The following is a 14842-nucleotide window of genomic DNA, read 5'->3' on the forward strand; positions in this document are numbered from 1 at the left end:
GCACTGCCTACTCCCATGGACACAGTTCCCATCTTCACATCTGAACTGGTCTGGCCTGCAGGTCTGAGAAGGGCAGTTAATTTCATCACTTCTATCCTTGCAATCAGGATCTCTGTCACAGTCTTTTTCACCATCACATTTCCAGGACACTGGGATACACTGGGTTGACTGAGGACCACAGCTGATTTCATTTACCCAGCATGCTCTCATATGACACAGCTCAGAACTTTCATCAGACCTATCTTCACAGTCCAGATCCCTATCACACTGCCATCTGTTTGGCACACACTGACCGCTGTTGCACACAAAGTCAGATTCAGCACACATCTTCACACAAGCACTCTCATCACTGCCATCTGAGCAGTCTTCACATTTTGTTCTAGCACTGTCGGCGGCAGTGCACAGGCAGGTGAGGGCAAGCAGCAGGCAAAGCGCCCCACAGCGCGGCAGTGCCCGCCGCTGCCCTGCACCTGTGTCACTTATACTATTCCTATTACCCGTGCTGTTAGTGTCAGTGGCATCCTCCTGGTACCGTTTCTGTCTTTGTCGCCCCTTACTCTCCCCCTTTTCTTTTTGCCACTGACCATTCACCACAAATGGATGAGACACATGATTACTAGTTAGGAAAGAGAGTGTAACGTCTGCTATACGGCTGCAGGCCGTGCCAGCTGCAACCCTAGCAGCTGTTTGTGAACAAGCCTGCCAGTGGTCATTTGGCGGTGTAATCTGCGTCTCTGCACTCCTGCCCTGCAATAGAGCTAAATCGTCATTAATAGTCTGTAGAATGTGGCAACCCCATGGAATGTTATCCAGAAACATAGTTATAACACCGATCTGGGGACGAATAGTCTTTTTTGCATTGCAAGATAAACCTCTTATAAAAGGAATGCTAGAGCGAAACAGCACAGCCGCTGCTGCCGCTGCCTCCATGGTTCCGTCAGACAGGCTGCAGGGTCCTGATGTCCGTCCCTCTGCTCTGTGCCGACTCGCCACACGGTGAGGGTCGGCTGCCGTTGTCCACTGACGCCTCTGGTCTCCCGTAGCAACTCGATCTCGGATGTCCCGCATCGCACCGCGATTACTTCAATGTCCCGCGTTTTTCGCGGCTCCTTTTCCCGCGTCCCTGCGCGGTTCCGCTTCCCGCGTCTCTCACCGTGAGTCCCCGCGTCTCACCGTGAGTCCTGTGTACAGCGTTTGCGGCTCGGTGTCTGGCTACGGCGCCAGTCCGATGTCCGCTCCGATGTCCACTCCGATGTTCCGGCGGCGCTCCGATGTCCCGCGCCGCTCCGATGTCTCAGTGTCGGGCTCAGGCTCAGCGCTGTGATGTCGCAGCGCCGCTGGCCCCGGCGCCGCGCCTACCCCTGGTTGCTTAAAGCAAGCTTAGATCGAACAATTATGCCAATTCCCAACACTTCAGTACTGAAGAGAGCAGTTTGTGTGCTCCAGAGAGGTGCTGGAGTGCAACTGGTTTGTTCTTGTGTGACTGGGAGGTGCTTTGGGCTGTGGGAAAATTCTTGGTTACCCTCAGCAGCTCCATGGGTCCTCCAGGAAGGTGCTTGGATTCCCCAGGGTAATGCTGGTGCACCCAGGAAGGTGTTTGGCTGACCCAGGGCGATGGATGTGTTACTTGAGAGACGTGCTTCATTGCTGCAGGGAGATTCCTGGGGGCTTTAAAGATATTCTTGGATGACCTATGCAGATGCTTTTTCAGTGCTCCAGAGAGATGTTAGAGTGCAGTGGGGAGGTGCATGGGTCCTCCTGGAAGATGGCTGTGTTCCCTGGGGAGAAGATTGGCACCTCAGGGAAATGCTTGTGTTCCCGTGGAAATGCCTTGGAACTCCAGGGAGATGCTTGGATGCCTTGGGGACATCCTTGAGTTGAAATCTTGAGAAGTGATGGAGTTCTCAGGGGACACCCTATGATTCCCTGGGGAGTTGCTTGGTTGTCCAAGCAGAAACCTCTTTTCTCCAGGCAAGTTCTTGAATGTCCCGGGGAGATGCTTGTGTGCCCCAGGGAGATGCCTCACTGCCCTCTGGAGATACGTGCTGGCACCACTGAGTGCTGGGCAGAGATGCTTGTTTCCACTGGGAGTATAATGAAGTTCCTCAGAGAGCTGCTACGATGGGAATGGTAATGGTTGGCTCCTGCAATGGCATGATTTTGTTCCTGCTGGGCATGTTTTTGTGTCCAAGAGAGGTGCTTGGTTATACCAAGGAGATGCCTGGCAAACAAAGCATTGCCCTGGTTCACACCAACATCTCCCTTAGGCAAACAAGCACATCCCAAGGGTACGCAGGCTTCTCCCTGGAGCACCCAAGAATCTCCCCAGACAACTCAAGAATCTCCCCAGACCACCAACCTATCTTACAAGGAGGACCCAAACACCTATCAAAAGCGGAAGATATTTTCCAAGGAGCATTCAGGCACCTCCCTGGAGAAGCCGAGTACCTCCTTGGGAAAGCAAAAAATCTCCCCTGGGAATACAAGCATCTTCTCGGAGAACCCTCTATAGCATCCAGGTATCTCCCAGGAGCACTCAAGCACCTCCCTAGGGCTGAACAACATCAACGTCTGTAGCCAAGAATCTCCAAAGAGCATCTTCCTGGAGGAGACATCTCAGTGGAGCACCAATGCATCTCCCCAGGACACCCAGGAACCTGCCCGGGGCATTCAAGAACCTCCCTGGAGCACCCTACTGTCCACCAAGCCACCCTGGTGTCTCCTGGAGCATGCAAACATCTCTGTGCAGCACCCAGGCATCTCTCCCAGGCATACTAACACCTCCTTGGGCATTTCCCTGGGCTACACAAGCACCTCCCTGGGATCACCCAAACATTTCCTCAGGGCACCCAAACACCTCCCTGGAACACCCAAGCCTCTCCTTTGAATTATCCAAACATAGAATCATAGAATCATAGAATATCCTGAGTTGGAAGGGACCCTTAAGGATCATCAAGTCCAACTCTTGACACCGCACAGGTCTACCCAAAAGTTCAGACCATGTGACTAAGTGCACAGTCCAATCTCTTCTTAAATTCAGACAGGCTCGGTGCAGTGACCACTTCCCTGGGGAGCGTGTTCCAGTGTGCAACCACCCTCTCTGTGAAGAACCCCCTCCTGATGTCAAGCCTAAACTTCCCCTGCCTCAGCTTAACCCCGTTCCCGTGGGTCCTGTCACTGGTGTTATTGGAGAAAAGGTCTCCTGCCTCTCGACACCCCTTTACGAGGAAGTTGTAGACTGTGATGAGGTCTCCCCTCAGCCTCCTCTTCTCCAGGCTGAACAGGCCCAGTGACCTCAGCCGTTCTTCGTACGTCTTCCCCTCCAGGCCTTTCACCATCTTCGTAGCCCTCCTCTGGACACTCTCCAACAGTTTCATGTCCTTTCTATACTGTGGTGCCCAGAACTGCACACAGTACTCGAGGTGAGGCTGCACCAGCGCAGAGTAGAGCAGGACAATCACCTCCCTTGACCTACTAGCGATGCCGTGCTTGATGCACCCCAGGACACGGTTGGCCCTCCTGGCTGCCAGGGCACACTGCTGGCTCATATTCAACTTGCTGTCTACCACGACCCCCAGATCCCTCTCTTCTAGGCTGCTCTCCAGCGTCTCATCGCCCAGTCTGTACGTGCAGCCAGGGTTTCCCCGTCCCAAGTGCAGGACCTGGCACTTCTTCCCAGGGAAGCCAAGCACCTCCCTGGAGATATTAATCAATGTCCACGTGGCACCCAAGCATCCTCCCTGGTCACCCAAGCATCTTCCTGGACATCCCAGAATCTCCCTGGGGCAAACAGGCATCAATCCAGGTCACCCCTACACCTTCCTAAAGCTCCAAATCTCCTCCCTTGGGCATCAAAATATGTGTCCCTGGGGCACATAAGCAGAATCCTGGTGCACCAAAGATCTCCGCAGGAAACCCAAACACCTCTCCAGAATACAAATACCTCCATGAGGCACCCAAGCATCTCCCCAGGGGACCATAACATCCACCTGGAGGACCAACAGTCCTCCCCACAGCACTCCAGCATCTCACTGCAGCACCAAAGCATCTCCCCTGGAACCCAAGCACCTCCTGAAGCACACAGACATCTCTCCAGGTCTGCTTAGTGTCAGGCTGAGTCACCAAGCTTCCCCCTGGAATGCGCAAGTCCTCCTTGGAGAAACCAAGCATGGCCTTGGGGCACAGAAGCACCTCCCTGGATCAGCCCCACAGAGCCTTGAAGTAGGCAAGAATCTCTCTGGGCACACCAGGGTATTCCCAGGGCATGCAAGCACCTCCCAGTGCTCTGTGGAGGTGCTGGAGTGCTCTGGGAGATGCCTGAGTGTGGAGGAATGGTTAAGTGAAGTAGGCCATGTGAACATTGAACAGCTAGGAGGCCGCGAGCTAACAAAGTATCGAACACAGCTCAAATGAGCCTGAGAAAGTACGTAAGTAAGCCTGAGAAAATACGTAAACGCACCTGGGAAAGTACGTAAAATCTGGGAGGTTTCAGGGAGGTTTCAGGGAGGTTTCAGGGAGGTTTCAGGTACAAGAACATGATATCTGTTGGTGGTCTGGGAAAGTACTAACTGTGTTATTTCGGTGGGAAACTAGCTGATAGAATAGAGAAATGCACTAACCAATCATGAGCTTAGCTTTTGCAATATGTATGAGCTAATTATATTGAATTAGATAAAAGACGACTGAGCTATCCAATAAATCGAAGTTCACTGATCACTCATATTGAGCGTCTGTGTCTTCCTTCCGTCGACAACAAATGTCCTCGCAACAAATGGCGCCCGAACAGGGACCTGCTATACGGGGACAGGGACTTCGCTGGAGTTGAACCTGCACTGGAATTGAACCTGCGAGCCACGGTTGGACGGAATACGAGAACCGGTCCTGCAACGCAGCTCAGGAGGTGAAAAGGATTACAAATTGCTGAATCTCCGCACCCGAGGCCTGAAAGGTGAATGGACAAGAAACCTGCAATCCCCGCACCCGCAGCTCGGAAAGGGAGTCCTCGCACCCGGGATGAGCCTATAGAGGGTCCCGCCGGAAAGCGTCGCCAAGGTCTTTGCAAAGGCTGCAACGGTACCGACGTATATAAAGGTATGGAGAGACAAGCGGCGTATGATTTGCTCAAATGCTTTTTAGAAAAGCGGGGCACACAGGATGTATGTTGTAAAAAGGAATTGCCAAAGTTATTAGCTTATGGGGTAGTTAAGGGTTGTTTTTTAAATCCTGATACTGTGTTTGAACATGCAGAGTGGAGGAAGTTTGGGGACAAACTATTTGATGAGGTAATTAGTGATAACAAGATAGCGAAAAAATTGATGAAGCCATGGAGAGCAGTAACTAATGCATTAGCAACACATCAAGCTGAACAAAAAATAGCTGCTGCTGCAACAGAACGATTAGGATCATCCAGTCAGAAGGGGGGGGCTTCTGCTTCTTCCTCTACTCAGCAAAGAGCTGAGGAACAAGCTTACCGCTCTCCACCATCATATAGAACAGTTATAATTCCACAAGGGACTTCGGTAGGTTGGAGGTTGGACTCGATGACCTTGAGGTCTCTTCCAACCTAGAAAATTCTGTGATTCTGTGATTCTGTGATCAGGGGAAGAAGAACCTTCACAGCCACAGCCACCGACAGCCCCGCCCGCACCCCCGCCCGCACAATCAGAGAATAGAGAAAGGGTGGGTGAGGAATCAGGTACAAATCCATTTTCAACAAATCCATTTAAAATCAATGTACAGGACAGGGAGGAGACATGGAAAAAAATAGCGCATGAAGCAATGAAGGAAGGGAATCTTGAAGTAGCAGCACAAATAACAACAGCCTACCCGGTGGTGTACTCACCTCCAGATGCACAGGGAAATGTACAGGCTCAGTTGACTAATTTGGATTGGAAATTATTAACACAATTACGATCTACAGTAAATGAGTCTGGATTAAAAGGAGAACCTACTCGTCAAATGTTAGATTATATTTGGGGGACAAATATTTTGCTCCCAGGAGATATTCGTAGCATAATGAAACTAATCTTAACACAGCATCAACAACTTTTGTTTAATGCATATTGGCACGGTATCTGTCAAGAAGAGGTAGCGATAATACGAGCGCCTGGGGATCCCTTGTATGGTGTTACATTAGACGAATTACTGGGTATGGGACCATATTTTAGAACAGAGGCGCAGGCACTCTTGGGACCAGACAAAGCTAAGGTATCAATGAATCTAGCCAGAAGGGCATTAGAACAAATTAGAGAGCCAGGGGGAATGCCGTCCTACATGGGAATTAAACAGGGTAGAGAGGAACCATTCGGGTTGTTTATCGATTGGGTAGCAAATGCAATACAAGCAGCGGGAGTTCCCGATTATCTTAAAGGCACTATACTAAAGCAATGTGCACTCCAAAATTGTAACCCTTCAACTCGTAGTATATTAGTTACGTTACCGAGTACTTGGACAATAGAGGAAGGATTGGAAAGAATGTCTCAGGTACCTGTAGGTCCACAGACTATGTTAGTAGAAGCAGTAAAACAATTAGGTGACAACATGAAAGAACAGTCAAAAGTGTTTGCAGCCCTTGCTCCTTTGCAAACCCCCGGAGGACGTCCTATTAGCTGAGTATCGACACCGCAATATCGTTGCTTTCGATGTGGTATTGCGGGACACATCAGACGGGACTGCAAAACAGAATCTGTGTGGTGCCAGAACTGTCAATCAAATACTCACAGCACTACAGCATGCCGCCGAAATGCGTCGGGAAATGGCCGGAGCAGCGGGAGGAGCCGCCCCGCGACGACACAAAAAGTGGCTTTTACGACAACGGCAGCGACGGCAACAGCACCAGCACCAACTGCAACGAATCCTTTTTTCTCCGACCAGCCACCAGAGGGAGCCTCGGCCTGGATTTGGCAACCGCAGTCGATGTGACTTTATTGGATTCGAGACCCACCAGGGTGAAGACAGGACTTATTGGACCAGTTATTGTTAATAGGGAACCTGTGGGAGCTCTATTAATAGGGAGATCGTCTGCCACCATGAATGGATTACAAATATTAACTGGACTTATTGACAAGGACTACTTTGGGGAAATACAAATTATGGTTTCTGCAATGTTTCCTCCAATCCATGTGCCGCAGGGCACAAAAATAGCACAGTTAATCCCATTGCCTCATCTTGCTGAATCATTAGCATCGGAATCTGCAAAGGATCGAGGACTGGGAGCATTTGGCTCCACGGGAAAAGTGGCTTTATTGACACTTGGTATGCGACACAGACCACGACAAAAAGTCGCTGTATGTTTAAAGGATGAGAAAATACAGATTGAGGCATTGTTGGACACTGGTGCTGATGTATCGATAATTAGCACACAGGATTGGCCATCACATTGGCCTACATTTGAGTCTAATGCCACAGTATCGGGAGTAGGAGGCATGACTCTTGCTCGTCGATCACCAGTGCTACAATGGACAATAGGTGATAAGGTGGTAAAATGCAGTGTCTCCATCTTATCACTACCTGAAGGAGTACAAGCGCTAATAGGGCGAGACATCCTTGCCCAAATGGGAGCAGTTCTCACGACAGATCATCAAAATTTTTAGGTGTGGCCATTGCTTGGACTTTCCCGATCCCACTTAAATGGAAAACTGATGAACCTGTATGGGTTGAGCAGTGGCCACTAAAACGGGAAAGTCTTTTACATGCTCATAAATTAGTACAGGAACAGTATCAACAAGGGCATCTGAGACTGTCAACAAGCCCTTGGAATACTCCGATTTTTGTGATTCCCAAAAAATCAGGGAAATACCATTTGCTACATGACTTACGAGCAGTTAATAATCAGATGTGTGCTATGGGAGCACTGCAACCTGGATTACCTAATCCTGCTATGATACCAGAAGGGTGGAAATTACTAATTGTGGATCTCAAAGACTGCTTTTTTACAATTGCATTACATGACAATGATAAACAGAGGTTTGCTTTTACACTCCCTGCTATAAATCGTGAAGAAAATTCAGGAGACAAGCCCTTGGAAGTACTTAGGGTGGAAAATCACAGATTCTACTATTCAGCCTCAGAAACTTACCATCCAATCGAACATCACAACTCTCAATGATGCTCAAAAACTGCTGGGAGATTTACAATGGATTAGGCCAGTGGTCGGAATTCCAAATGAACTGTTGAATTCCCTTCGACCATTATTAAAAGGAACTGACCTTGCCGCAAAAGTGACATTATCAGAAAAACAGTCAGAAATATTACAACAAATTGCATCATTGATCACAACGCGTGTCACGCATCGACGCATACCTGACAGGCCACTGGATTTTACTGTTTTGTGTGGTCCACAACACTTGATGGGTGCTATCACACAGCAAAAAATAAAAACAGGGGAAAAGGAAATGGAAACTGTGGTATTGGAGTGGATAGCTCCCCCATTGCAACCCCGAAGAACAATTCAAGAAAAAATTGACACGCTGTCAGAATTAATAAAGAAAGGAAGAAATCGGATACTACAAATAGACGGAGTTCCGCCAAGTACAATCTGGGTACCAATAAAGCCAGGTGACTTGGAATGGTACATACAGAATTCTGAAAAACTACAAGCTGCATTATTACAGGATGGCGCCACAATAGTGGCAAAGACATTACAATCAACTATATTGTCATGGATGGAAAACCAAGCATGGATAACCCAGCCCAAGCGGTCGGATTCTCCGTTAGCAGATGCAGTAACTGTTTTCACGGACGCTGGGAAGCGCTCCAAGTCTGCTGCAATAACATGGAAAGACGAACAAGGCTGGCAACATCAAATCTTAAAGGGCCAGGACAACGATTCATTACAGACATTAGAGCTCTATGCGGTTGTATGGACATTTATAAAATGGAAAGATGCCCCTTTAAATGTAGTATCTGATTCTCTGTACGTAGTAGGTATAGCTAATCGCATAGAGGACTCTGCCTTAAGAGATGTAAAAAATGAACGCCTTGCAGAACTATTAACTAGCTTACAGCTTGCTATAGCGCAGAGAAGCAAATCCTATGCGGTGATACATATACGAAGTCACCAATGGGTGGAAGGACTGGGAGAAGGCAATGCTCGGCCGGATAAATTAGTTGCCGCTCCAGCCACTGAAGCGCCATTATCTCCCTTCTGCAGAGCTCGGGAGGCTCATGCTATTTTTCACCAGAATGCTAAGGGACTTGCGCGGGCTTACAAACTGTCTAGAGCTGATGCGCAAGCGATAGTAAAAGCTTGCCCAACGTGTAGTAATTATAACTCAGGGGTGGGACTCGGAGTCGGGACAAACCCAAGAGGGCTTAAAGCCAATGAAGTGTGGCAAGTGGATGTCACTCATGTTCCAGCATTTGGACGATTGAAATATCTGCATGTAACAATAGACACTTATAGTCACATGATCTGGGCTACACCGCAGCCTGGGGAAAAAGTTCGGGATGTACGACGTCATCTTGCCAGTTGTTTTGCAGTAATGGGAGTACCACAGACTATAAAGACTGATAATGGTCCAGCCTATGTTAGTGGGCCACTCAAGCGATTCATGGAACTATGGGACATTAAACATGTTACTGGTATTCCACATTCACCAACTGGTCAGGCTATTGTGGAAAGGGCTAATGGAACAGTTAAACAATATTTGGAAAGGTTTAAAGACATTATTGATGTTAGAGAAAGGGTGGACAAGACTCTATTTGTTCTGAATCATTTGTGTGTTTTTGGGGAAAATGACGAACCACCTGCAGCACGTCATTACACCAAGTCTGAAAATGATAATAAATGTGCTATGAGAGTATTGTACAGAGATATGAAAACAGGGCAATGGTTAGGGCCTGCTGATGTGATTTATGTGGGACGAGGTTATGTGTGTGTCTCTTCCCCTACAGGTCCGACCTGGGTGCCTAGTCGGTGTGTAAAGCCAGCCATCGAAGAAAGAAGAGGATGACAACGATCATGGCTGAAATAACAGAACAAGGGACTTTGATTATGCTATCAGTTATAATAATGGCTGGACATGGTAATGCCATCTTAGGGAAGATTGACCCTCAGCAGAATATGTGGGTCACCTGGGCTAATGAAACCGGACAAAGTTCATTTTGTCTGTTTCTTGCTTCTGCATCTGATCCTTTTAGAACATGCTTATTTGGGGTCCCAATAGGGGATCCAAAGGAACTGAGTGAAATGTTAGCACCATATTCTGCCAGTATTACTCTACTCAGTAGATCCCTTTCTGCAAATGTCTCGGATGGAGTAGTTGCTGCCCTGCAAGCTCTTAATAACTCACTGCCATGGGACCCTCAAGAACCGGATCTCCTGGGGTCTGTGGTAGTAGGGAATAGCAGTAGTAACTGGACACAAACATGCTTTGTACTCAATGAAGGGAAACAAAATAAAACGCACTGGACCAACATAACATCGAGGACCCTTGGATTTGAGGCCGATGGACATTACTGTGGATGGAACAACACCGGTAACATTAGTGTACCATTTGGGGCGTATGGAATAGGTGACACCAATTCGATCTGGTTTCAAAGTCAGGCCAAAGCTTTGCCACCTGGCATGTTTTTAATCTGTGGGGACCGTGCATGGCAAGGAATACCAGCTAGTGCTTTTGGAGGTCCGTGTTACCTAGGACGACTCACACTTTTCGCTCCAGATTTGCACTCGTGGCAGAACTCGACAGGGAGCAGAAGAATTAAACGAGAACTAAAAACTTTGGGTTCTGACTGTAATGATGGTGTACAACTGTGGGGTCCAGCAGGAAGATTCTTTGCTTCTTTAGTGCCTGGTGTGGGAACTGCACACGCTTTGACTAACATTAATAAACTTGCTTGTTGGGCTGTTAAACAATCAAATGTAACAACACAAGTTCTTTCTGAAATGTCGCAAGATATGGAGAGCATAAGACATGCTGTATTACAAAATAGGGCCGCTATTGATTTCTTATTATTAGCTCAAGGACATGGGTGTGAAGATGTAGAAGGAATGTGTTGCTTTAATCTCTCTGATCATGGGCAATCAATTCACAATCAATTGAAATGGCTAAGGGATCATACACAAAAAATTACGATACAGAATAATTGGTTTGATGATTGGCTTAAATCTGTCTTTGGAAATGTAGGGGGATGGGTTTTTTACTTAATCAAAGAGGGACTTCGCCTTTTGCTTATAATTGTATTGATTATAATTGCTGCGCGGGTAGTCTTTAGCTGCTTATCTAGGAAACTAGAACAAGTCACAGAGAAGGTGTTTATAGCCCAAAATAAAAACGGGGGAATTGTGGAGGAATGGTTAAGTGAAGTAGGCCATGTGAACATTGAACAGCTAGGAGGCCGCGAGCTAACAAAGTATCGAACACAGCTCAAATGAGCCTGAGAAAGTACGTAAGTAAGCCTGAGAAAATACGTAAACGCGCCTGGGAAAGTACGTAAAATCTGGGAGGTTTCAGGGAGGTTTCAGGGAGGTTTCAGGGAGGTTTCAGGTACAAGAACATGATATCTGTTGGTGGTCTGGGAAAGTACTAACTGTGTTATTTCGGTGGGAAACTAGCTGATAGAATAGAGAAATGCACTAACCAATCATGAGCTTAGCTTTTGCAATATGTATGAGCTAATTATATTGAATTAGATAAAAGACGACTGAGCTATCCAATAAATCGAAGTTCACTGATCACTCATATTGAGCGTCTGTGTCTTCCTTCCGTCGACAACAAATGTCCTCGCAACACCTGAGATCCCTGAAAATGCCTGGATAACTGGGGAAGATGCCTGTGGGATGCAGAAATCTGCGTGGGTGTTCCAGAGACATGCTTGAACGCTGTGGGGAGACGTTTTGGAGCTCCAAGGTGACACTTCTGTGCCCCAGGGAGACACGTGCTTTCTGCAGGAAGGTGCATGGCTGCTGTGTGGAGATGCTTGGGTCTTCCAAGGATGATCCTGGTGCCCATGGAGATGCTTGGGTGCCCCCAGGTGATACTGTGGTGCCCCTTATTTTGCTCAAGGAGAAAAGACGGGGATCCAGAATGATGCTTGGACTTGATTTATATCTCCAAGCCAGTGTTTGGATTCCCTAGCAAGATGTTTGAGTCATACATAGGATATGCTTGTGTGGTCCAGGGAGGGACTCCAGAGAGGTCCTGGCATACTTCAGAGAGGTGCTTTTTGAACAATCGAGATGCTGCAAGAACTTGCTTGGGAGCTCTGGAGGGACGTCAGAGTACCTTGGGATGTGCTTGGGTTCCCTGGGGAGATGCTTCAGTAACGTTGCAGTGGGATGCCTGAGTGCTGTGGGGAGATGCATGGGTCCTCCAGGGAGATGCTTGGGTTCTTAGGGGTGATGGTTGGGTGCCTCAGGGAAATATCTGTGTTCCTGGGGAGATGCTTTGCAGGAGATCCCTACAGCACCCTGAGCACCCAAGGTTCAGGTTGAGGAACCCAGACATCTCGCTGGAGCACCCAAGCATCTTTGCAGGGCAACCAAGCATTCCAGAGCAGCAGCAATGTGCTGTGATGCCCTTGCATCATGCCTGACAGATAGAAGGTAAAGCTTAGGTGTCTTGGGAAGATGCTTGTCTACTCAAGTGCACTGCTTGTGTGCCTTTGGGAAAACCTCAGTGATTTCAAGAGGTGCTTGTGCGCCCTGGGGAGATGCTTGGGTGCCATGGAGGGTGCTCCAGGATGACGCTTGTATTCCCAGGAGAGATGTTTGCTTTCCCTAGCAAGGTATGTGGCTTCTCCAGGGAGGTGCCTGAATGCTCCTTGGAAAAAAATCATGTGCTTTGGGGAGGTGCTTGGGTCCACCTAGTAAGACAGGTTGGTAGTCTGGGGAGATGCTTGGGTGCTCCACGGAGATGCCTATCTGCTGCATGGAGAATCCTGGGTACCCTCGGGACGTGCTTGTGTGCCTAAGGGAGATGTTGGTGTGAACTAGGGCAAAGCTTTGCTTCTCCAGGATGGATCTTGTTGCACCTAGTGTTGTCATCTCAAATGTCTTCTGGGAAACCCAGCACCTTTCTGAACCACCAAAGGATCTCCCAAGCATGATTCCAAAGAACCCAAGCATTCCTTTGGAGATCCAAAGCATGTCTCCAAGGTGTGCTGCCTGGATCAGCCCTGAAGAACCTTGGAGGAGACAAGAGTTTCCCTGGGCACATCAGGCTCTTCAATAGGTTGCTCAGGAACCTCCCTGGAGCACCCTGGAACCTTCCTGGAGCAACCAAGGAGATCCTCCGAGACTCCAAGCGTCTTCCTGAGTCACCCCGGCATCTCAGCTGTGTACCCATTGAGGACAATTTCCGGGAACACAGAGATCTTCTTGCATTACCCAGGCATCTCCTTGCTGTACCCAAGCACCTCCCTTGGACGCACAAGCATGTTCATGGGGAACACAAGCATCTCACTGCAGTAGACCAGCATCACACTTAGCAGCAAGCATCTTGCTGGGGAAACCAAGCACCTCCCACAGGAACATAAGCATCCTCCTTGAGGAACCAAGCATCCTCTTGGACACAAAGCAAATTCCTTGGGACATCCAAAAATGTCCACTGGAAACACAAACTTTTTTCTTGAAAACGCTAGTACATGAACAAGACACACAAGCATCTACCTAGAGCACCCAAGCATATATCTGGAGCTCTAAAAAGTCTTCCTGGAACACACACAGCTATGTCCCTGAGGTACCAATCTTCTCCCCAGGGAACCCAAGCATCTTCCGGGTGGATCCATGCACCTCTGCACAGCACTCAAGCATCTCACTGGAGCTCTGAAGAATTTCCAGTGTGAACCCATCACCTCCTGATGCACTAAGATATCTCCCAAAGGCATACAAGCATTATTCTGAAAAACCCAGACATCTGAATAGAGAACCAAACCATTTCCTTGGAAGAACGGAACACCTCCCTTGGGAACATTCGAATAAACCCATGGGTGCCCAGGCGTCTGCATAGGTCACTCAAGTGTATGTTTCAAGCACCCAGGAATGACCCTCGAGCAGTGAAGCACCTCTCCGGAGAAACCATACATCACCCAGGGTCAAACAGTCGTCTCCCTGGGTACACAAGCATCTCCCTGGGGAATCCAAGCACCTTCCTGGAGGACCCAAGATGTTCCTTGGGGCCCATAAGCATTTTCCCATGGCACACAAGCACCTCCTGGGGCACACGAGCACTTCCCTTGGCACCTCCATTATCTGCTTATGCATCACAATTACATCCAGGGTCACCCAAGCGTCTCACAGGGGCAACCAAGCAGCTCTCTAAGGCACTCAACAGCACAATTGGAGCACTCCAGCACCTGTCTGAAGCACACAAACTGCTCTCTGCAGTACCCAACTGCCTCCTGGGGCATCCAAGTGTCCCCCAGGGGAACTGAGCATCTTCCTGGAGAGCCAGCGCTCCCCAGGGCTCCAAAATGTCACCTGGTGAACACAAGTATCTCATTGACTAAGATTTTAGGCACCTCTCTTAGCATGCAACAGCTTCCATGGGCTGCAAAAACACCTGTCAGGGTCATTCAAGTATGTCCCTGTGGGCACCCAGGCATCTCCCCAGGGGACTCAATCACCAAATTGCAGGAACCAAGCATCTCCCCGAAGCCCACCAGCATCTCCCTGGAGCCAAGCATCACACAAAAAGCACCCAAACATCTCCCTGGAGCACCCAAAATCCTCCCTGGAGAAACAAAGCTTTACCCTTGTGGTGTACTTGCCTGAAGTAACTAGGAAAATAAAACTAACATTCACATTTTTAAGAAAAAGGTACAGCATTGAAGAGGCTTTCAGGGTAGGGCATAACTGCATTACCTCAGCATTCCCTAGGCTCCCAACCTGAGATGCTAT

The sequence above is a fragment of the Aythya ferina genome, assembly GCF_964211825.1.
Source record: "Aythya ferina genome assembly, contig: HAP1_SCAFFOLD_176, whole genome shotgun sequence".
NCBI classification, from domain to species: domain Eukaryota; kingdom Metazoa; phylum Chordata; class Aves; order Anseriformes; family Anatidae; genus Aythya; species Aythya ferina.